General features: G+C 40.6%; 1 protein-coding gene and 1 long non-coding RNA gene across 5 annotated transcripts in view; one reads left to right on the top strand and one right to left on the bottom strand.

Moving 5' to 3' along the window:
• The window catches only part of LOC114157439 (RAS guanyl-releasing protein 2), a 60388-nt gene extending 55048 nt beyond the window's left edge, over window positions 1-5340 (top strand). For all 3 annotated transcript variants that reach the window (XM_028038407.1, XM_028038404.1, XM_028038405.1), the window contains exon 17: window positions 4018-5340. The gene's annotated coding sequence lies outside the window, so the exon portion shown is untranslated. The remainder of the gene's footprint in view (window positions 1-4017) is intronic.
• On the bottom strand, window positions 32-20969 carry LOC114157440 (uncharacterized). 2 transcript variants are annotated; one of them, XR_003598158.1, is made up of 4 exons: window positions 19865-20969; window positions 19040-19547; window positions 17899-17902; window positions 32-42 (listed from the first exon to the last, which is right to left on the bottom strand). It is a non-coding gene; the product is annotated as an uncharacterized LOC114157440 (long non-coding RNA). The 2 variants fall into 2 exon arrangements; XR_003598157.1 differs by having other exon boundaries at window positions 19040-20969.
• Between the last annotated feature and the right edge of the window lie 1654 nt (window positions 20970-22623).

Genomic DNA, 22623 nt, shown 5'->3' with positions numbered 1-22623 from the left:
TGACGGACTGTTATCTCTATTTCTGCAGTTATTTGACTTTTACTGTCATCTTTATTTCTGCCCTGGATTCATGAAGCACATTGCTCTAAAGACATGTAGGAGCAATCCGGCACAATCGTGCAGTTGGCAGTTATTTTTGTGTCAGGTATGCGTCCTCTCTTCAACCCCAAACACAGCAGATGCAGAAGTGTCTGAAGACATACAAAAGTTTGCATTTTATAGTTATTTTATTTAAAACAAAACGGCTGCATTCGACCACCAGTAAGGAAATGAATTGGCACTCCTGGATTGGTTGATTTTCAAATGCCAGTCCATAGCTTGTCAGTGACTTTGATTTGGTATTCCAGCTTCACAAACTGCATTTTCTTTCAAAAACTTAAGATATAATCTGTAGAAAAATCCATGAAAAACTTGCATATATGTAGACAGATCTGTAAACACTGAGCTGCAAATAGGCCGAGGTTCACTGTGCTGGACTGAGATTTGGTGACTTTGGTTAAGCCAGTTCAGGGAACTCAATTTTATGTTCAAGATGATTTGAGGTTTATAATATGCATAATATTTCAGAGTATGAGGCATGTATCTTAGATATTTTGCTGAGATTACTGCAGTAAGTTAAAAGCTACACACCTTTGGTCACAAAATATCAGTTGGTTAGTCTGAAAACACACACAACCTGTGATTCTATTTATTCTATTGTGTTATGTGAAAAGGCAAAGTGAACTGTAGCAGGCGGTTGGTGGATGAATGTTTATTGGCGGTAGAGTCAGATACACTTCAGGAAGACGAGCTGCATTATTTTTCATTGATGTGGTTTCTATAACTATGTTGGTTCAGGATCCAGAGTTGGGTTCCGGTCCAAACTCTGGAAATCAGTGCTCTACAACAATTTGAAAGATGCCACGTCTGACTGACTGACTGGTCTTTAGAAACAGGTCAGGTTTACACTGTATCCAGAAACAAACCCTTTCCCAGTCCACTTAGCAGTATGGCATGGGTCGGTACGCTGTTTTATGGTCCAACATTTCAGAAAAGCATTTCCACTGCCAGTTGGACTCTCACTGGGCAGGCGGGCTGAACCTCAAACATCTAACATTGCGTCTACCAGTGCGACGACAAACATAACCCACTAGTACGTCTCATGTGTGTTTAAGCAGTGACGTTCTTCTGTCCTCCAATCAGTGGACGGTGTTGTGTGATGCCATGTGATGACCGTAACCATACAGCACCATTGACCTATGAACTTACAACTGAAGGGGACTAAGGAATGGTGTGGTACAGGTTGGTTGTATGGGCCACATTTTCAATGGAAACAAACAAAATAGCGATCCGTAGCGCTGAATGGAAACGAGGCGTAATGCAATCATCTTTCATAAGTCAACCAGCAGCACAGCGACATGTTACTGCAGTTATGGACATATCCAAGAACAAGAGTCCTGCAATGTTATCCATTAACCGCAGCACAGGCGCTGTTAAGCCCATTTCTTTGCCTCATTTATTTCCTTTAGGATTGTATTATACAAATAAAGATATCAATAAGTGAGCTTTAATAACGGTAACCGTGCCAGAAATACCTTTAGGTCTTCTAAAAGCCTTTGTGGCTTTTGGTCCTTTGAAAAACATCAATGACTCCTTACGGGCTCTAATCACAGCTTGCATATAAATAAATATGAGTTGTGAGCAGTTCAGTCGAATTGCGTTCTTTCGTTTCCCAGGCTGTTTAATTTGAATAATTCTTAAAGGCCTTCACAAGTGAAACTAATCAGTGTATTAAAAGAAAAAAGGCAAGTGGAGATAACGGACGGGAAATAAATTTGCCTAATTTCCCTTTGGAGGAATGACTCTTCTTCTTTTGTACCATCTTACCCCCACTGAGAATTATCTTACTGCTAAGTCAGAGACCAGTGTTTTCTTAAATAGGCTAATTAAACAACAAGAATGCAAAATTACATGGTCATATTCGCCAATAAAGAGGCTGTGGGGCAAAAATGTATCCACACATTTTGAATACATTGCAGTAACACATGTTTTCTGGCTGCCTTCAGACATTTTGACTTCATAATAAAGTGACGTTAGAATGCAGTGCCTTAATTCCCACTGAACATTGCCACATTTGAACCACAAGCTTTCATGTACCTCATTGGGCTTTATGTGTCGGACCAACACAAGCCTGTAGATAGTTGTGAATTAGCAGAGAAGCTGCACTTTGTTTCAGCCCACATTACTCTGATGCCCATAAATAAAGTATGTTCAGAAGTCAACTAAATACTAAATAGAGTCCACCTGTGTGGGGTTTCATTTTATTTTACACCTGGTTGTTCTGTGGAGGTCTTAGAGGTTTGTTAGAAAACGTTAGTGAACCGACGGCATCATGAAGACCAGAGCACAGACAGCTCAGAGAAACATCCGGAAGCCGCTCTGGGTACTGGTCATGAGTCCCAAGAGCTCATGGTCAACGATCTGTTATAAAAAACAATATTATGAACAAACTGTTTGCAGCACGGTAACTTAGCAACAGAGGTGGTGGGCACTCTTCAGCTAACGCGCTAATAGCGGAGTTCAGTTTACTCTTTAGCATTGTTGCTAGCTATGAAAACATTTAGCATACTTAGCTTCCCATAAATTGATATTTCCAGATAAATTCTAAAGCGTTAATTTACTTCGACATCCGTGTTGAGCTGTTGGTTGTCGACTGTTGAGAATTCCTCAAGTAGAGACATTTATTTTCACGCTCTTGTTTTGAAATGAGTGAAGTGTGTTTAAGCAGCTGGCAGAGGCATGAAGAACTGCAGCTGGAAAAGGTTTCTGTGAAGAGTCAATTCAGGGTGGAATAAAATTGCACGCCACGTTTTTGTATTTGCATATATTGAAAACATACGAACCATGAATCATTTTCATTCCTTTTGCCAACTTATGCACCATTTTTTTCTAGTCTATAAAATAAATTATTGTTTAATACATTGATGTTTGTGGTTGTAATGTGACATGTAAAAAAAAAAAAAGAAAGGAAATCATCTCAATACTTTTGCTAAGCTTAGTAAATTGGGAGAACTTACAATTTAGCTAATCTTTGCACATTTATCTTGTGTTATGTGATCAAAATTATGGATTGTCTTTTGTAAAATTACACAGTAAAAAGAATTAACAGCAATATTTTTGTTTCTTTAGCCACAGAGAAAATAATGGATGTTCAATTTTCAAAGTCATGTTGTCACCATGTTATTCATACATTTATAAATGTCAGAGTTTCAATCTATTTAATTCACAAGCTACATACAAGCTAGATATGTTGCTAGCAAGTTAGTTAGCAAGTTAAACCTTTAACTTACTGACTAGATATTTTGTTAGCAAATTAAAGATTTAGCTTGCTAAGTATTTTTTTATGTTTCAAGTTAGTTGGCTAGTTAAATATTGAAGTTGCTAAATATTTAGCTTGATTGCTAAATATTTAGCAAGCTACATTTTTAGCTGAATGCTAAATATCTAGGTTGCTAATGAAAATTTTAAATTTAAAGTTAGTTAATTATCATGTTAAATATTTAGCTTGATTTCTAAATAGTTAGCAAGCTCAATATTGAGGTCAGACTTAAAGACATTTAGTTGGAAAAATATTTACTTTGGAACTAAATATATAGTTAAAATAAATATTTTTAGTTAAAGATTTGTTAAATATTTACTTTGGAACTTTGACATTTATAGGTATATGAATAATATGGTGAAAATATGACTTTGAAAAATGAACACCCACTTTCCCCCCTCTCTGACAGGCTAAAGAAACCAAAACACTGCAGCTCATTTTTTACAGTGTAACTTTACAAACAGCTCCCCCTCACAAATGGGTTATTTAAGACAATGTTGACCTGTTATTAAGTCAAATGCTTCGTATTTCCCATGGTTCTTCATTCTTACATCAGACCGGCTGAAGGAGGAAGTGCAGAGCTCAGATCTGACATCCTGGTTTCCTGTTTTGTCCACCCGGTGCGGCTGCCATTATGACGGGTTTCCTGTTTCTTGCAGGAGCCTTTAACTGCTGGCTGTGTTCTGGGAGTGGGCCGCTGTCAGTCCTCAGCCCTCTCCACCCTGAACCCTACCCCTCAGCCCCAGCCGACGGTGGTGTTCACGACGCCAGATCAGAGACCCGAACCCGGCGGAGAACGTTCTGTCAATAACACAGCATGTTAGTGATAGAACCCTCAACACCGAGGGGGTACACGCTCTGAACACGGTGGACTCGCGCTGGAACAGTGCGCCATCTTCACCTAAATCGATGGTGCAACGTGTGTGTTGATTCAGTCTGCAGAGAGTGTTCATGTTTAGAACTATTGGATGTTTTTTTTTTTCTGTATTTAAAAAAAACAACAACAAAAAAAACAATCCATAAAATTGTATTTTCTCAGTGAAACTTTAGAGTCGGTGTGCATCTTGAGGTGGATGTCTGCTCTTCTTCAGAACATTAAGGAGGTGCTGTTATTGCCAAGAATGTAAAGCTGCCACCCAGACTAAGCTATTGTCTCCTTTTCTCTGAGATGCTCTTGTTTATTTTCTTTTTTGTTTTCCTCTGCGCCGTTTTCTCAAGTGTGTATTTGAGTGGAGCCATAACAAGGACCCAATTTTGATGTCAGATGATATATTGTTGCTTTGTGGAAACCGTGACAAAAGCATCTGCTGGGCAGACAAAGGCGACGGCAGACAGGAGTGTTTAGACGCCTGTGATTAGAGCGCCGGCGAACGCCGCCGCCGTGTTTTTGTCACGCTTCCCTTCGTGTCGGTGGCCGTCCTGTAGTGAACGCCGTGCCGTTTTCGCCGTACTGTGATCGTGAGCCAAGAATCCATCCTTGGTGTGATGCAAATTTGGCAACAGTTTTCTAAAGGGATCAAAGCGGGGAAGTGAAACCGAAATCACCTAATAAGGCTTTTTTAAAATTGTTATTATTGGACAGCAGCTTGTAGAAAAATATTCCTGAGAATCTTGGATTTTGCCTTTTTTTTTTTATTGTTTCTATTCTGTAAAGTAGAAGTTTGGTGGTTTCTAACGTAGTGAACTCCAGCGCCGTTACTGACAAACGTGTGCAGCTCCGCTGTGCCTGTGGAGAGATGAATTCGGACGTGGAGCTGCGTTTTGCAAACTGATTGAGACTCTGTGTTGTTGATTCTTTGCTGCATGAGCATCTGGCCGTTCAGTGTTGATTGCCGCCTCGCTGTGTGTGACCAGAACCTCGCTACGATGTTCTCTGGTGGCCTCCAAATGATTCCTTAGTATTAAAAGCAGCAGCTGTTCATATAAGTGTTGTCCTTAAAATGTTTGTGATTAATAAGAATGATATTACTTTAAAAAAATGAGTTTGTGTATTTGTTTGGTTTTTTCCCCCCAGATATTTATCTTTGCTTAATTTTGTGTAGAAATGCTCATTTGTATGCAAGGCGTGAAGATTTTCTGATTCACCATCGCTGTCTTGACTGAGGCATGTCAAGAGTCATCTAGACATTGGACTGTTGCAATGTGATCTTTATTTATAATACCAGGTTAGGGTCACTAGAAAAAAAAATCTTATGAGAAAATAAAAACTGAATTCTGAGATTACAGTGGGACAAAAACGTTTTTTCTCCCTCAGAGTTCTGAGAATTTTTTTTATTCTAAGTAAAAAGGCAGAACTCTGAGAAAAAAGTTTGATATTTTTCTGAAAGGAAAAAAAAAGTCAGAATTGCTTTGTCATCGGTTGATTTACCAAATCCAACCTCAAGATGATGAAAAGAAAAGAAAATGAAGGTTTTGGGATGGAATAGTCAAAGTCTTTGCCAGTCGTTACCGTTGTCAAGAGAAGTGGAGTTTTGATGACTACACTGAGCCCTCTGTGAAAACTGAGGATGAAGAATCTGCATCTTCACATCCCAGACGAACTTCTTCTCTTTCTAGGGGATGAGGACGGCGAACTGCAGGAGTGTGATGGACTCCCAGCATGTGAAAGGTCTGACCTCGTGGAGGGGGTGTCAAGAAAATCCGAGCTCATCCCACTTCCCCATGCTGGAGATTTTAGTTTAACAGTAATAATAAATAAAGTTATCTTTAAAATGAATCACTCAAGTGACATCAAGGCCCAGCAGTAGACTTAAGTGTCAATAAAATAAATCTAGTTGTGTGTGTTGTTTTTGTCTCATGCAAACTTTGCTTTAATTCTACTTTTTTCTATCTAATCATAAGAAATCATAGTCAGTCAGAGAGATTCATTAAACAGGAAAAGCAGGTTTCCTGGAAAAAGAGGAAGTAAGTTTCCAGCCTGCAGATTTATAAAAATAGCTGAGACTACTCCTTATTTTAAAGCATGAAAGTTTGAATGAAATCTAAACATTTTGAGTAATTTGATAAGATTCAAAGTAAAATACTTATATTAATATTGATTTACTTGTAATAATATTTACACGTACATTTGTGAGAACACTTACAAGAAAAACAAGTAACTGTAACTTTGGTATCAAATAAATAGAATCATGGATTATTCTTGGTTTCTTTTCAGAAAAACATCTGTAATAACTCACATTAAGATTATAATAAGTATAATTAATAAGTTATGGTTATAAAATTATAAATGAATGCTAAATCAGAGAAGCTAAAGAAAATAAATGTAATATAAATGTGATTTTGACATTGAACTTGAAATGGTGTAAAAGGTTGTAAAACTGCAATTAAACATCACTGATATGTTGGAGGTAGATGGTAGGTGAAAGGTGACAGGAAGGGAAAAAGGGGAACTAACAGGAGAGCAGAGATGATCAGCACCTTATATGGAAATAGGAGGTTGAGCAACCCTGAGACATTAGCACAGACATCATGACATGATGTCTCTTAAGACAGTGACGGATATGAGATCATCTGTCTAAGCAGACAGATAAACCCTATATAAGGTGGGTGCAAAAGAGGAACCGTTCGTTGGATCCTCCGGGCAGCTTCGAGCCAAGATCGAGATGGACAAAGAACTCTGCAGCTGAAGAAGAGCCGGGGCCACGGAGCCGAAGACTGTCCCGCTCATGGAGACCAACCCGTCTGGCCCACAATCTGTGGCTTCGAATCGCACTTCTCTCATCGGCTGGGTTCTGACCCCAAAGACAAAGATGAAGACAAAGACAAGGAAGAAGAACTGGTGCCTTTTTTCCTGCCAGCACCAAGTCCTGTGTGACCTCAGCATCCATGCGGAGAGGAGGCTCATCAGACCTGCGGAGATCCTGGCCTTCATCGATCAACATCTTCCTCCTGCTGCCACACCTTCTTCGTCGTCGTGTCAGGTCTGGGGTTCGAGGCGCCAAACTCCGTCCGTCTCTCTCAAAGGTTCCCTTTTTTAGTTCTCAGTGTCAGCAGTAGGGAAAGATAGACTAGATGATTGATTTTACTTATTTGATTATTTCTGCTACTGAATTAAGCTGTACTGACCCTTGCAAAAATGCCTTACTAATAAAATATTTAGCATAAAGAAAATCTAAAGATGTTGTGGACATTCAGTTAATGAGTCACCTTAAAGTTCTTTGATGGTTGTAAAATAGCTGTGATGTTTGATTCTGGAGAGGAAAAAGTGGAAAATGTTTTTAGGTTGCTGGTAGCCCATATGTAAAACATCACCTTGGGACTCGCCCGAGTTACTAAAACCTACCTGGTTCAGTAACAAATGCAAGTTGCAAAATAGAGAACGAGCGACCGTTAACAGGTGTGCTCTGTGAAACTAGTTGGCTGTAGGCTGCTCAGTCTGGCTAATTCACAGGGGGAAGAAGGGTGGGACACCTGGATGTAGACCGTCAGATAACCAGGCGAATCGTTTCTCGAAACCAGCTTAATTCTGGACAGGGTAAATCCCAGCAGATTTAGGAAACTCAATTAACCCGTTAGAAGGAGAGCTGGTAGCACATCTCCCCTCTCAGAAGAGGAAGTACGAGAGTGAGAGAGTAGAGACAGAAAGGAGGGGGGGGGGGGGTGTTGCGCAACAACACCGTTTAGAGCATCAAGGCCAAAACTGGCTAACTTAAAACTACTGAGTATTACCCCAAAATTCATTCACTTAAAAATGCAAAAAGGTGTTTGTTTCTTTTTATTTATTGGGGTTTGTTTTTTACTTTCACCTGTTCAACAATTATTTTTTCTTTAGTGAAATTGGTGCATAATTAAAGATCCAAAATATAAAAAGTGCTTCGAACTGTTGCCTTATTAAAAGAAGACCAGCATTTACGAATATTTTTGGTTCAGTTTTGTTGGCCAAATTTTCAATGTTTTGGTTCTGTGGTCAGGGGCCGAACAGAATCATTTTAAGGTCCACAAATGGCTCCTGGACCACACTTTGACACCCCTGGCATAGAAGATAAACATTTTTGACACAAAGACAGTTTGACTCTGAACAATGTTTCCCACCTTAATTAACAAAATCATAATTTGAAAACTGTATTTTGTCTTGATTTAGTTCTTTGCTATTAAAATTACACTGAAAAAACATGAAACCTTGTCAATTTTTCAACTGGATTCTAGTGCAAATGTCTTAGTGGATGAAATAACTTGAAATAAAACAAAACTAACTTACAAGTAACATTTCAGCAAGATATGGGAGCTTGATATTTTTAGTAAATAATTCCTTAATATTGATTTAAAAAACACTAGTTCCACAGGCAGATTATTTCACTTATAATATGAGGGAAAAAATTGTTTTAACTGAAATAATCAAATAATCTGCCAATTAAACTAGTACTTTTTATTCAATATTAAGGAATTACTTACTTGAAACAAGCTGCGTTGTCGTGCTAAAAAAGTCATTTGTAAGTTAGTTTGGTCTTACGTCAAGATGTTTGCACTAGAAACTATACACACACCAAAAATACTTGGTAAGATTTTGTTTTTGCGGTGTTAATAATAACCTGTCACAGAAGCAAAACTAGAATTCATCTAACAGAGGCCAAACACTTCTTTGCCTCTCTGTTGCATAAACAGAAGCAGCACAGTTCCTGGGTTTTGTTCATGGAGAAGTGTTCTTCCCCTTCGCGTCTCAACACATTTCCAAAGACAGATCCCCTCCTTTTCCTACAGGAGACTCTACATTTCTCCAAACTCCTGCCTTAGGGTTCAGGTGACCGCGACCCCCCCGCGCCCTCCGCCTGTCTTGCCTCTGGTGGTAATAACCGGCCCTGAATTGGACCTGGGCGACCACGCCGCAGCTAATTTACCCTCAGAGATGGAGTCGGTGTCTGGCTGTTCCGTTGAAAGCGAGGACATCGACCGAGCTGCGTTCACCAGCCGAGGTGGCTCATATCTCACCCCGCGCTGTGATGGCGCTCACTGCTCCGACGTGGGACGTCAGGACTCTGCGTTTTTGGGTTTGCTTTTCATCTTATTTTGCTTTATGTTTTGGTTCAGCCCTTCATGGTCATTTCAGTTTTATTATTTGAGGTTATTTAGTGTGATTAGAATTGTCTTGTTATTGTTTTCCTTATTTTCAGTCCTTCGTGGTGTTTCTATAGTTATATTTATTCTTTAGTTTCCTGAGGTTCAGTTATTATTACATGTCTGGGTCTAGGTATACCTTTCTTTAGTAGTCCCAGTTAAGTTATTAAGTCCTTCTATGTAGCTTCCCCCTGTATTGTTTCTAGCTTTTCTTGTCTGGTTACTTTAGGAGGTTGAGTTCTGTTACGTCTGCATCCATTTTTTTAGTAATCCTAGTTATGTTATTTCTTAAGTCCTTCTAGTCTCCTCCCCGTTAGTGTTCCTAATTTTCTTATTTTGTCACTTCAGGTTTAGTTAGTCTTTTTTGTCAGAATCTATGTCCATCTTTCTTTAGTGATTCTAGTTAGGTTATTTCTTTGTTTAGATCTTCCAGTTACTCTAGCTCTATATTCCTTAGATCGGCTTCGTTTCTGTTTAGGTTTATGTTTCCCTCATGTCTTTCTCTCTACTAGTTGATCAGATTTTCTTTACTCTTAGTGTGTCTTCTGTATTTTCAGCTCCATGTTGTTTTCCCCAGTATATCCCCTTTGCCTCCCTGCCCCATCTTCTCTCCGCCCCTCTACCAGCTCCTGTGCCAACTACTCACACTGCAATCAGTTATCTCGTCTCGTTAGGTCCATTGTTTCGTTCACTACCTCCCAGTATTTAAGCTCCTCTATCTCAGTCACGACTCGCCGGTCCGTCTCGTTGCCCTGCTCGTCATTATGCTTGTTGCTAACCTCATGTCTCCAGTTTGATTGTGTTTTTTATTTCCTTGCACTCCTGGATTTGTGTTGGTTTTCTTCATTTAAACAAACTCCACAGGGCTATTTAGGCTGCTTCTTTTGAGCTAATTATTATTATTGTCTTCATTTACCACCACTAATATACATGTTTATAGATTTGCCTTGTTACAAACAACAATTTTATTGATTTAGAATTTGTTTTTACCGATTAACATAAAAAATATGAAAATATGTAGTTGACTATGCTCAATTAAATCCCAGAATCGTGCAACTGAAACATTTTTATCCAGCTTGCCCATATATTCCCTCTAGTTATCGTGGTATAGTACTTCCTGTTTGTGTGCCGATGGTCAGATATTAGTCATATGCAACTGAGCAATAAACTTTTTCCATAAGTGTCTCTGGGGTCAGTATTTTTCCACACACATTTTGGAGTGTGTAGGAACTTGCCTATAGAAACACTATAAACACTCACCTCTCTCAGCTGACGTCCATTCCACCATTTGGTTGGAATTCTGTTGAATTATATATACAATTATAAATTTAATATTTATTCAATCAACTATTTTACATTACATGTTTTTTTTTTTATTTAACTGTCATTTTGTATTATTACTGTATTGTATTATTTTCTATACTTTTTACAGGTTTATATGAAGAAGTTAAGAGACATGAAGACTTTTCCTCGAGACCGTTAGAACTAACTTTCCGGAACATCTGACTTCCCCGCTACGATAGCGCTCACATCTGGATCTCTACTTACATGTCACATGTCTTCATGGCAAAGCCTTTCAGGGATCTAAGCTATCAACAGCTGACATTTCTTCTGCAGTCAGCTGCTGGAATGACGTGTACAGTACATATATATATATATTCAACATCATCATCTGTTTGTAAATCTGAGAAATGGCACAAAATGATCAAGTTTCAGGAAAACCGAACAAACCAAAAAGCAGAGACACCAGTGCAGAACCTTGAGGTACACCGATATACGTATATCACTATTTCAGAATCTTATGTTGTGTGTAAACACTTTCCCCTCTAATCCAGAAATGATTTGAAGAAAAAAAAATCATATGTTAAGAACAATATCACAAGGTTTTCCTCAATAGACAGCTAACTGTCTAACTAGCTATCTCATAACGATATTTTGACCTTTTTGAATTCTGTGCCTAAAAATGAACCAAAGTATGAAAAACCTTCAACTACTACTATAACTAATAAACACTAAACTAAACTAGCTCTTTTATCCAGTTTAGCCTCAATTATTATCTAGAAAAAAAGCTTTTTCTGCACAGTGATGTTTCTGACTGCATCGAATCTGACGAAAAAGGGCAAAAAAATCTAGAGCTGCTGAATTATTTGTCAGGAAATCAATTTTACATATTGACCCTGATTCTTCCTGAACTGTGTGGTAATATCCACTTTTAAATATTTCACACCACAGCTCTGTCAAATCTCGTGCAATTGCTCCTCGAAGACCGTCTGCTCGTTTCTCACTCCAGGACTGAATGTCTCTTTTAGCTCCGTGATTGATACCTCCCCTTAAGCTATAGAAAAGCCCTCCGAGCAGCAAAACCATTTAGCCAGCAGCCTGAGTGATATTGATCTGCAAGGTCTGAAATGAGGGAAATTGAATAGCACCGCAGCTAATTGTATAGTAATGAAGGCAGGAGGGAAATAAGCCCACACATTGTTAGTGGCCTCTCACTGTGTGACCTTGACTGCACGGAGAAAAAAAAAAAAAAAAAAAAGAAAGATTTGCGGCCCGAGAGACGAAAACACATTCAGGGGTTGGATGTTGAATGTCATTTTTTATTTTTGCTCCTGCAACGAATTACAGAAAAATCCGCTCCGGTGCAACTTCAAAGAGATTCAGTGCACTGCATCCCGATAGGTTACACACAGGGGGATTTGTTCTGCAGTAATTGGGAGGTGTTCGGGTTTTTTTTTTTTTTTTTTTGCAGCTGGGAGAGATACACATAAAAGTCTGTTATGGATGGAGAAAAGGATCTGGCACAATGAGTAACTACATGCGGCATCGATTTCTCTGGGCAGAGGATCTCTCTTAGATTTGCTCATGTAAGACTAATGAACAGATTATTGATTTGATGTCCGCTCATCAAAAAGCAAAAAAAAAAAAAGCGGGGAGCGCCGCCAGGCTCTGTGATAATTTAACGTCTGCTCGTCTTTTCTGAACCCGCCGTGGCACCTGCGTCTGCTGACGGCGAGCATCTGGAGCTGTTAACCTCCTGGTCTGTGGCGGCGGCCGGTCGTTGCTGTCGTCTGCCACTTGGGGGCAGAATTGAGCTGCTCACCGGTGAGGACGTGACGAGGGGAGACTGCTTTCAGGGAGGTGGGAATACTTCCAGTGATGTGGCAAAAAGAAGAAGAAGAAGAAAAGAAATCAGCCACTGTCAGGGGGGAGGTACGGTGAATCACAATGCACCGTCATAAGCACAATATTTGTCTCTTATATATTACTCCCTATTAAAATCCTGCTGTGCATATGAAGTTGATTTATGCTGAAACATTGCTTCACTCTAGCGACGCCTTTTTACGCTCCGGCCAATTGATTTGTGAATATCTTGAGTATACTGGGATCAATGTTATTATAGTTAACTAAAACTAACATAAACTGAAATTGAGAAAGCATTTTTTATTAACTGGAATAAATAAAAACAATGGTTCATGGGGCAAACTATGAGTAACTGGAACTGTAGTGTGAGTTTATGAAACGAACTCAAACATGCTGAAATTATAGATATAATATCCTGCGTTTTCGTGTTTATCAATCCGTTTATTAGCCTTCCGAACTTATATGAAATAGATTTTTTTTTTTTACCACCTCACAAGGAGTTTACGTCAGCTGTCGGCAAATTACGGTACTTCATACTCCTCCTGGTGGCGCTTATGCTAGTTTGCAAAATGGCGACTGCAAAAGTTGGTTGTTCAACAAAAATTTTATATGTTTTCTGAAAATGGAATCTTCTGCTGAGTATCCACTGCCCAGTCCATGTAAACATGATCTCATTACGATAGTTTGACCTTTTTGAATTCTGTGCCTAAAAATGAACCAAAGTATGAAAAACCTACAGTTACTACTATAACTAATAAATACTAAACTAAAACTAAACATTTAACAAATAATAAAAATAGCAAGCACACTTTAAAAACTAATCAAAACTAACTGTCTGAATCAGACAAACAAAAAGTCAAACAAGAATAAAATGAAACCGTAATGAAAAACTCAGAACTATTATAACCCTGGTTTGGACCTGGGAGCGTGTACAACGAGCCTTTAAAGTAACATATATATTTCTATTAAATCCACAGGTTGCTTTTCACCATTTGTAGTCGAACTGAGCAGACAAGTTTGACAGAAAGTAAAAGAAGCCAGGAGGGCCCCAGAGGGGGCCCGTGGCACTCGAGCCGTGCTCTTCTGATTGTGCCGACATTTAGGAAACATCTTGGCCGTCTCTCGCCGAGTCCAAGAGGGTTCCGTCAGACGGCCGTGGCCTAATTGCATTAGGCTCGTTGCTGACTCTGGTGAAGCGCTGAGTGCCACAAGGGGTTGGGATCCTCATTAGAGTAGAATCAGTTGTGATGAATATCGCTTTAAGAAAAATGCAACTTCTGCCAAAGAAACCCAACGGGACTTGGCCTAGACCTTTCGGTCCTAACACGCAACTTTATAACATCTTCTTGTTGAATTCTCAGAGGGATTTTCATTATTTGTTAAAGTCGGCACTATGAAAAAAATACCAAGGTTATCTTGTTTTGAGATCCTTTTCAGGTATAGAAAGAAGATATTGCACAGGGAGGAAACGACAGGAGGACAGTATCTTTGTAAGTGCAGCACAAAGGCAGCTAGATCCTTCAGCCGCTCCGGTATTGATGAATCTCAAGCCCCACCTGCAAATATGAAGCAGTTCAGAATTAGAAACCTGCCAGCGCATCACCTCATCTTCTCTGCTCTTGCTTCAAGAAGTCTCAGTTAGCCACTGCTGATACCAAATCAAATTACTGCAGCCCGGAGGATTGACACAAAATCAATGGCATTGCATCTGCAGTGGCCGCAGAGCCCATATTTAATATTCCTGAAGCAGCAAGGCATGGGGGAGCGAAGTAGGGAGGGAGGTACACCTCAGCAGCAACTGCACTTCGACTGATGGATCTGTAGATTGTATCTGGTGACCCTGGCATCACGTATAGTGCTGCTCTACCGGCGTTATCTGCCGCGTGCGTAGCCCGGGCGGACAGTCCGCCGGTGTTATTGAGAACTCCTCGGTTTAAAAATGAAACCCAACAAGCATATTTGCAGCTTTACTTAATGACCCTCTTTCCTCTCCTTCCCTTTGGGACGGGCCTGGGGGTATTTGCAGATCAAAACCAGCACTTTGATGCACATCACACCCTGCTTTGAGGTATTCATGAAAGCGCAGACAGTGTTGTCTATAAAAGTGTCGCGTGTATAAATGGCCGCAGTATAAAGGCTGCCTTCGAAATGTGGGCTATCATTTCTCTGGAAGAAGAGTCATACTTTATCAGTGAATGCATCACATGGTTTACTTTCGGTTCATAGCTTCTCGCAGCCATTCGGGGTTTTTATTTTTTACCCTTTAGAGCTTTTTTGTCCTTCCTTCAGTCATTTGTTCAATGCTGCTTATGTAGGGAAGGTCATACACTTGATTTATGACTATATATATGGCATGAATTGGTTTTTATATGTGCTATTCTTGCATTCTCTACTATATGCAATGAATAAAAAGTTTACAAATGCGCTGTCTGATTGGTTATTCAATAAGATGCAAAATTTCAGGTGGACATAAATGGGTGGCAATAAATCTGGGAGAAACGGTCTTTTGGCCCCTGATTTTCAACACGGGCACCTTAGGGTCTCCCTCTAATGAAAATCTAAGTGAAAGGAAAATCCAAGAGAAGCTAAAGTTCAAGATATCATGGAGACAGGATTGTTTTTTTAAGAAAAATATTAGACAATTCAGGAAGTGGAGGCAGAGTCCTGCCTACGCCGTGCTCAGCAGGGGACAAGAACCGCTGACCCCGAGTGAGTGTAAAGTCAGGCAGAGGGAGGAAAATTCTGTCAGATTCCTAATAGAGCTCCTAGACACAAGGTGTAATGGAAGCAAAATGCACAATGCTGCTGGAAACAAGGCATGGCTCTATGGCAGAGGTCGGCGAGGCAGTGGCAGCAGGAGAGGCATTGTCAAAAGGACAGCTGGGGATGATGGATACTGCTGGGTTGTCTCGGTTTAAATGTCCTTTCGAGATTGCAGTCTACAGCCGGCTACAGTTGGTGAGTGTCGGAGAGAATGAGACGCTGGGATAAAGCAATGAAAACAGGCGTAGGTGGGGTGAACAGACTTGTGGAGTTAGGAGCAAAAGTCATTTCAGGTTGTCCAGGGGAAATCATCGACTTGGACTGGAATGCTTCCTCATGTTAGCATTTGCCAACATGTCCATTTGGGAGAATACCCTGAGGCGAGCCCAGAGCTCAGTGGAGGGACTATATCGAGTGTTTTACCTGGGAACCCCTCTGGATATTGTCGAAGGAGCCTGAAACGCCTTGCCTAGGCTGCTATCATGAAGACCTGGATAAACAGGAAATGGACAGATGGACACATAATGAGCCCTACCCTCCATAAACAACTATCTAAGCCGACAGGCAAAGACGGCTTGTTACATTACGTTTTCATCTCATTCAAACTGAGAAGAAGGCACCTCTCACTCCGAAGCAAATAGATGCTCCGAATAGCTTAGAATAGTTGCTTTGTCTCGGCTTGTTTAGTTGCATCACCCACCGTGACAGTGGGCACAAAATAGCAGAGCAGAGGAACATAATGCAGCTATCACGTCGGCTCCGTTTTGAGCAGAGAGCTCTCACAGAACCTCCTCTTTAATTTCGTTGGCTCTCAAATCAAAGTCGTGATAAATGTAATCATAGATGGTGAGTGGCAGCAAGGTATGGCCAGACTAGTAAGAAAGAGAAAACAGAGAGACAGCAGGAGGCATCAGGATGAACTATCATCATTTAGGACAAAAAAAACACACAGAGAGTAAAGATCTGGAGGCAAAGACGAGTCTTCTAAGAATTCTTTTAGGCGTGTTGCTCTTGTCTGTGAGGTCAACGGAGATTTATGGCCCTGCTGGAGAGAATGGTCTTCCAAAACCTTTCAGGTTTTTATGAGAAAATCCCCGTGAGGTGTGTAAAACCTACCTTTATTAAAGACCACTTAGGCAGCATTTATGACACTGAAGAGCCTTTGCTGTTGCACGTATCTTTAAACCTTGCTTTATGTGGGTTTGTGAAATTTACTGCTTTGGAAGCACGATAATGTATCTTCATGCTACTGTTTTTATTAGACAGCTTCTTAGTTTTTAGAATTTTTCGAGTCTCTCCTCAATGTCAAATCTTAGATTTACTTTCGGCATTTTTGTATTCTAATCCAAGTTTTTTTTCTTAAGTTATATCATAATGTCAAATGTGCCCAACCTTCACCTGGAGATATGACCAGGCCTCTTCCCTGTGGACCGGTCCATGAGATAAAACAACACAAAGGCATGGCATTACACCGCATCCTGCAGACTGCTGTGAACCACCGTTTCTGATAAACTCAGACTTTGTGAGGTAATCACCCAAGGTAATTATTTTTGACTCAATCAGTCTAATCTCTTTTGGTCTGCAAGCAATTACTTTCATCTACAAAAGGCCTGTACCTGATGTTGTAGCCTGTTAATGTGTGTGACTGTGAGCCGTGCCCACTACTCGTTTGGCTCCAAGTTCGGCTCCCTCATTGGAAATTACCTCAGGCGTTCAGGTGTTGTGATCCCGACGTTGCCAATAAGAGCCAGAGGCAACAAATAGCTGCCATTAATCAAGATTCCATTTGATGTTAGGCTAAATGCTAATTAAACACTCTCCCATTTCATTTAAACACAAGATGTCATTTGCAAAACCCAAACCGCAAAAAACCCCAGCAAGCTAGAAAGGTGGAGACAGGCATCGCTTTAGTAACTTAACAGTCTTTGCCTGTCCACCGGGCCTACGAGGGCGTTGACCCCTGACTCGGGATCCCTGACCTGGGGTGGTGAATCTGCTCTCTAGGACAGTTTGAATCCATAATATGGCCATGGCTGACTGGTCCTGTGGCCAGACGGGTCGCATTCCTATCCCCTCTTTCAATTTATTCTTCATCCACTCTCATTCCACTCCCATTGCCACGGTTTTAATTGCTTTGAAGCTAAGTGCTAACCTTGGGGAGCTCAACAGGATGTTTTACAGAGCTTTGGGGAGACTGACTATTAATAAATAATACATCCCTTCTGTCCTCTTTCTTCACTGCACTCTACACCGCTGTGGAGAGGAGGCCAGCAGAGAGCTGGCAGGTTCTGCTAACCTCCAGAACTCTTGTATAATACTGGTTTATCTGGAAACACAAAGAAGGGAAATGTCTGGTCATCAGGATAGTTTGTAAAATACATGTCACCAAATTATTTTAATTTTCATCTTTGTTTTTTATTTTTTTTGCATTTGTTGTGCATCCAGAAAGTATTCCCAATGATTCAGTTTGTCCACATTTTTCTATGTCAACCTGACTCCAAACTGTATTAAATCAATTTATTTCCTTTAAATTATACACACAAATGGAAGCTTCTGTTCTGCCACCTCCCACAGCAGCCCACCCCTCTGACTCCCCCATTCAGCCCCTTCAGACTAGCCAGCAGCAATTAGCAAACACCTGGGGGAACTGCAGCATCTGCTGAGCTCATTATAGGAGCTACTTCTCTGTGAAACGCTGGTAAAAATGTTGTTAAAGGTTTAATAGAGAAGTCATCTTGTGATGACTTCCTGAAGGCGGAGTTTCAGAAAGAGCAGGAGTTTTTAAAGAGACAGAAGCCCAAGTTCAAGGCGTTCATTACAAAGTCAAATTTCTTCTGAGTCATGGTTGATATATACAGCTTTTTCATAACAAATGAAGGTAAAATAAGTACTTATCAAATGACATTATATGCCTGCAAAATACATAATACCGCCCCTTTAAGCAGCCTATTCCACCTGTCACCTGTGGTGGCGCTGCACCAATAACCACTCAAGGGTACGATACGAATACCTCTAAAGAAGACACTGAACATAACTTGCTTGTAAACAGAAACGGAGTGGCGTCAGATTTCAGTGGTTGTTGGATTTCTCTTTTATTGTTGGTGCGACACCGTGAGCCATTTCTCCTGCTGCCTGTGGACTCAGCATCCTCACATTCATTTGAACCGTGCCAGAGTTTACTTTAACCAAACAGAGACCAAGATTTTTAAGTGGATCAAAGTTCAATTTTTTAGCCCATATCAGATTTTGATTGCGTATTCCCACCTCACCAAACTTTCTCTGCAAACGAACTAGAGTTTGATTAAGGCGGACTAAACAGGACTGGTGTGAATCCACCCTAAAAACCCCTTATTGTTGTAGCAACATCTACTGCTGCAGTGTCTAAATCTACAGTTCAAAGCCATCTCCATTCACACCACTACCAGCACAGATTAGAGAAACAAACTGATCCAGAGTAAAACTCTGTCTTGAGTATGTCCATCGAAACAATTGACTCCAGTTAACTTGAGTTTCGTTTCTCCAACATGAGGTAAACTTAAGAAAACAGTTGTTTATCGTACTTATAGAACAACTAACACCTGCCTATGTTTGAAGTATCATGGAGAAACAATAGAACAGAATATGTACAAGAGAAAAGTGCATTGGTAGAGCAGCTGTGACGAGGTGCCGTTTTGGGGATCCTGTTTAGATGCGTTCTTTTTTACTTCCTCGCATCGATGAAACTTGATCCTGTAACCAACTAGTGTAACTTACGAATAGATAAGTTGAGAAACTTAGATTTCAATGTTGAAGTTACAGTTAGTCTATCTTTCTAAGTTCAAAAAGGAGGATAATAAGCACAAACAACCATATTATCAAGAATGAACAGATTATTTAATACAACTTGAAACAGAATATTACGGTACAGTTTTTTTTGTTCCAACATAAAGTGTCCACCTTTTTTTATCAGGCAGTGTATTTTCTTTTGGTTCAGATTCCTTATAGTTCAGTTTGTCCTTTGGAAGTTTTGTTTTCTTAGTTCAGTAATTTAAGTCAGTCAGTCAAGTCTTTGTTAAAAGGTCATGTGTTTCTTTGGATCCAAAATCTTATCTTATCCAGTGCAAAGTAGGCAGCGGATCCAGCAGTCCCAGGTCTTGGGTTGAAACCTGGAGCTCAGCAATCCAATCCAGGCCTGCGATGCTATGCAGCTGGACAGTCTTCAAAGTTGAATGGGGTTCTAAAAAAAACCAACCTGCATATATATAGAACTTAATTAACTATTAAGTTTCAAAAGTATGCAGGAAGCAATAAATTCCATTTATCACAAAAATAATATTCAACTAATGGCAAGCTTGCAAAACAAACGTATCACACTGTATCCAACCTCTTAGTTTGTACATAACAAAAATGCAATACAGTGAAAATCATCATTTTAATCTCACACGTTTCTCCGATTGGTTTTATTTACGTTTCTCTGTTCTTCCTTGTTGGAATATATGAGCAGTAATGCCTATGACGCCAGTTAGCATTAGCTTAATTTCGGTTGCAAAAACACGTTACAACACTCACCAGAGAAAATCACAGTAAAAATGTGTTTTACTGCCAGGGATCAGGTCACGGATCTTCTTTTCTCTTAACCGTTACCGGAATTAATCAAGAATTTATCTTATAGCATGCGGTAATTCGCACAACGTGCTACAGCCAGCTACGGTTTTCTTCTTCTTCTAATAGTTTCCTGCTGTCTAAACCAGAGTGTAACTCACAAGCCACCTGCTGGCGGTTTCTGGTATGACAAGAAAACTCAAAATGAAAATATAACTAAATTGCTGGGAACATTAAATAACAAAACAAAATCCTACAGAAATAAAATACCACTAACAGTACCACACATATACATGTGGGTTACATCCTCCCCCCCATTAATTGCATGCGTCCCTGCATGTCAACATCTCCTAAGCATCAAATACAGGGGCATAAAAGTCACATTCAAGGGCTATTTGCAGTGCGTTGTCTAAGCCACCAAGTAAAGACTGCATAACCACCACAAGTGGGTTTCCTAAGGATGGGTAGGTGAGTCTCTTGGGATGGGTTCTCTCTCTTGTTGATCTCCTTACTTCAACATTCCCTTCATGGTTGTCCGTTCCAATAGGGATAACAGTTTCAGATGTTTCAGGGTTGCCAATATCTATTATGACATGGTCTGGTGGTTGGATGGACATTCGAGGTGTGGGTGACTGGGTTAACTCACCCTTGAGCTGCTGCTCTTCTGATATGGTCTCTTTTGGCTCTTGTGGCTCAAATGGTGAAGCTTCAGGATTAAGTGATGGCACTGAAACATGTTCGTTTGTCACATCCTGTTCTGTATTGTCAGTTTCTGTTCTCTCACTGGCAAGTTCATTTGTGTCCAACACTTGGTCTTCAGATCCAATTTGCATGTCTCTGTCCTGTTCATCATCGTTTCGGGTTCCAACATCAGTCACCATCTTTGTTGGAGGATAGTAATAATACTCCACATCTTCATCCTCGCTGTCCAGCAGCGAATCCTCTGGAACTTCATGTCCAGCACCTCTTTTTGTTGCACTTGACTGCAGTCTTTTAGACTTCCTTGTTTGGGTTTGTGTTATGGGCTCAGGTTGCTCTTTTGCAACTGACAGAAAACCACAGGGCAGTAACAAGTCTATGCAAGACTCTTTCTGGACCCACATCATCAAAGGGAGCTACTACATAAACAGGGAGGTTTTCTATCTGTTTAATCACTTTGTAAACAGTGTTAGTCCACCTGTTGGAAATCTTGTGTTTACCACGGAGACCTACATTTTTCACTAACACACGATCTCCCACTTCGAGCTTAGACTCCCTCACCTTGTTGTCAAATCTCTGTTTGTTGTAAGAGGCAGTCTTTTCGCTATGTTCAATAGCAATTTTGTAGCTCTCTGTCAAACTGTCTCTGAGGCCTTTTACATACTGACTATGTGTTTCGCCCCTCCCAGTAGGCTTGTCGAGTCCAAATGCAATGTCAATGGGTAAGTTTGGTTGTCTTCCAAACATGAGCTGATAAGGTGAGTATCCAGTTGTGTCATTTTTTGTGCAATTATAGGCATGCACCAATGGCTGCACAAAATCTCTCCACCTTAACTTATCCTCTTCTTGTAAGGTGCCCAACATGGCAAGGAGTGTCCTGTTAAATCTTTCCACAGGATTTCCACGTGGATGATAAGGAGTTGTTCTTGTTTTTTTTATTCCAAGCAGATTGCATAGCTCTCTGATCAGTGTGGACTCAAAATCCCGGCCCTGATCACTATGCAAACGCTCCGGCAGGCCGTAGTGAATAAAAAAATTATTCCACAAGGCTTTGGCCACGGTTTTTGCTTTTTGGTCAACTGTGGGTACTGCCACTGCGTACTTGGTGAAGTGGTCAGTGATTACGAGTATATTTTTTGACCCTTTTTCATCAGATTCCAAGGACAGGTAGTCCATGCAGACTAGCTCCAGCGGTCTGCTGGTACAAATGTTCACCAAAGGAGCACTGTGTTCAGCTCTGGCTTTTTGTCTGATGCACCTCTCACATGTGTGTATTTTGTTGTTTATGTCAGTGAGCATGCGTGGCCAATAAAAGCGTGCACGAACCAGATCTGTGGTGCGATCTACACCCATATGTCCCATACAGTCATGTAGGCTGTCCAAAGCCTCATTTCGAAAAGTCCTCGGCAGAACTAGTTGGAAAGATGGTACACCATTTAGAAGTCTTTTCCGGTAAAGCACTTCATCTCTCATAACTAGTTGGTCCCATAGCCGTAACATGAGCTGGACTTCTCTGTCTTCCTTTTGTTTCGTCCTGTGAGGTGGTCTCCTCCCCCCCATTAACAAGGTTATGACCCTGCTGATGGATGGGTCTTTCTTCTGCTCTAAAGCCCAGTCACGTTGAGACATTTGTGGTAAAGTGCATGAGCCAGGCAAAATGTCTGTGTGGCTGTAATCTGGTGGAATAGCATTTGCATCAATAGCAACACACTCAATAAAGCCAAGGAAGGGCAACTCAGACTGTGGTTGAAATTCTGAGTGGACAATGTGTCGTTGGCATATTGCACGTACTACTTCTGGAGAAACAGTCACGTTCTGAGTGATGTCAGACATGAACCGGTCAATACGGTCGTCCTCATCTTTAGCAGAGTTGTCCATTTCATCTTGCACATGAGGTCTGCGGGAGAGACCGTCGGCATCTTGGTTTGATTTTCCAGCCCTGTACTGAATACGAAAGTCAAAGGTGGCAAGTGCAGCCAACCATCTGTGACCAGCTGCATCTAACTTGGCGGACGTCAGGACATATG

The sequence above is a fragment of the Xiphophorus couchianus genome, chromosome 14 (assembly GCF_001444195.1).
Source record: "Xiphophorus couchianus chromosome 14, X_couchianus-1.0, whole genome shotgun sequence".
NCBI classification, from domain to species: domain Eukaryota; kingdom Metazoa; phylum Chordata; class Actinopteri; order Cyprinodontiformes; family Poeciliidae; genus Xiphophorus; species Xiphophorus couchianus.
The sequence above is the reverse complement of the archived record's forward strand: the minus strand, read 5'-3'. Positions and strand labels throughout refer to the sequence as shown.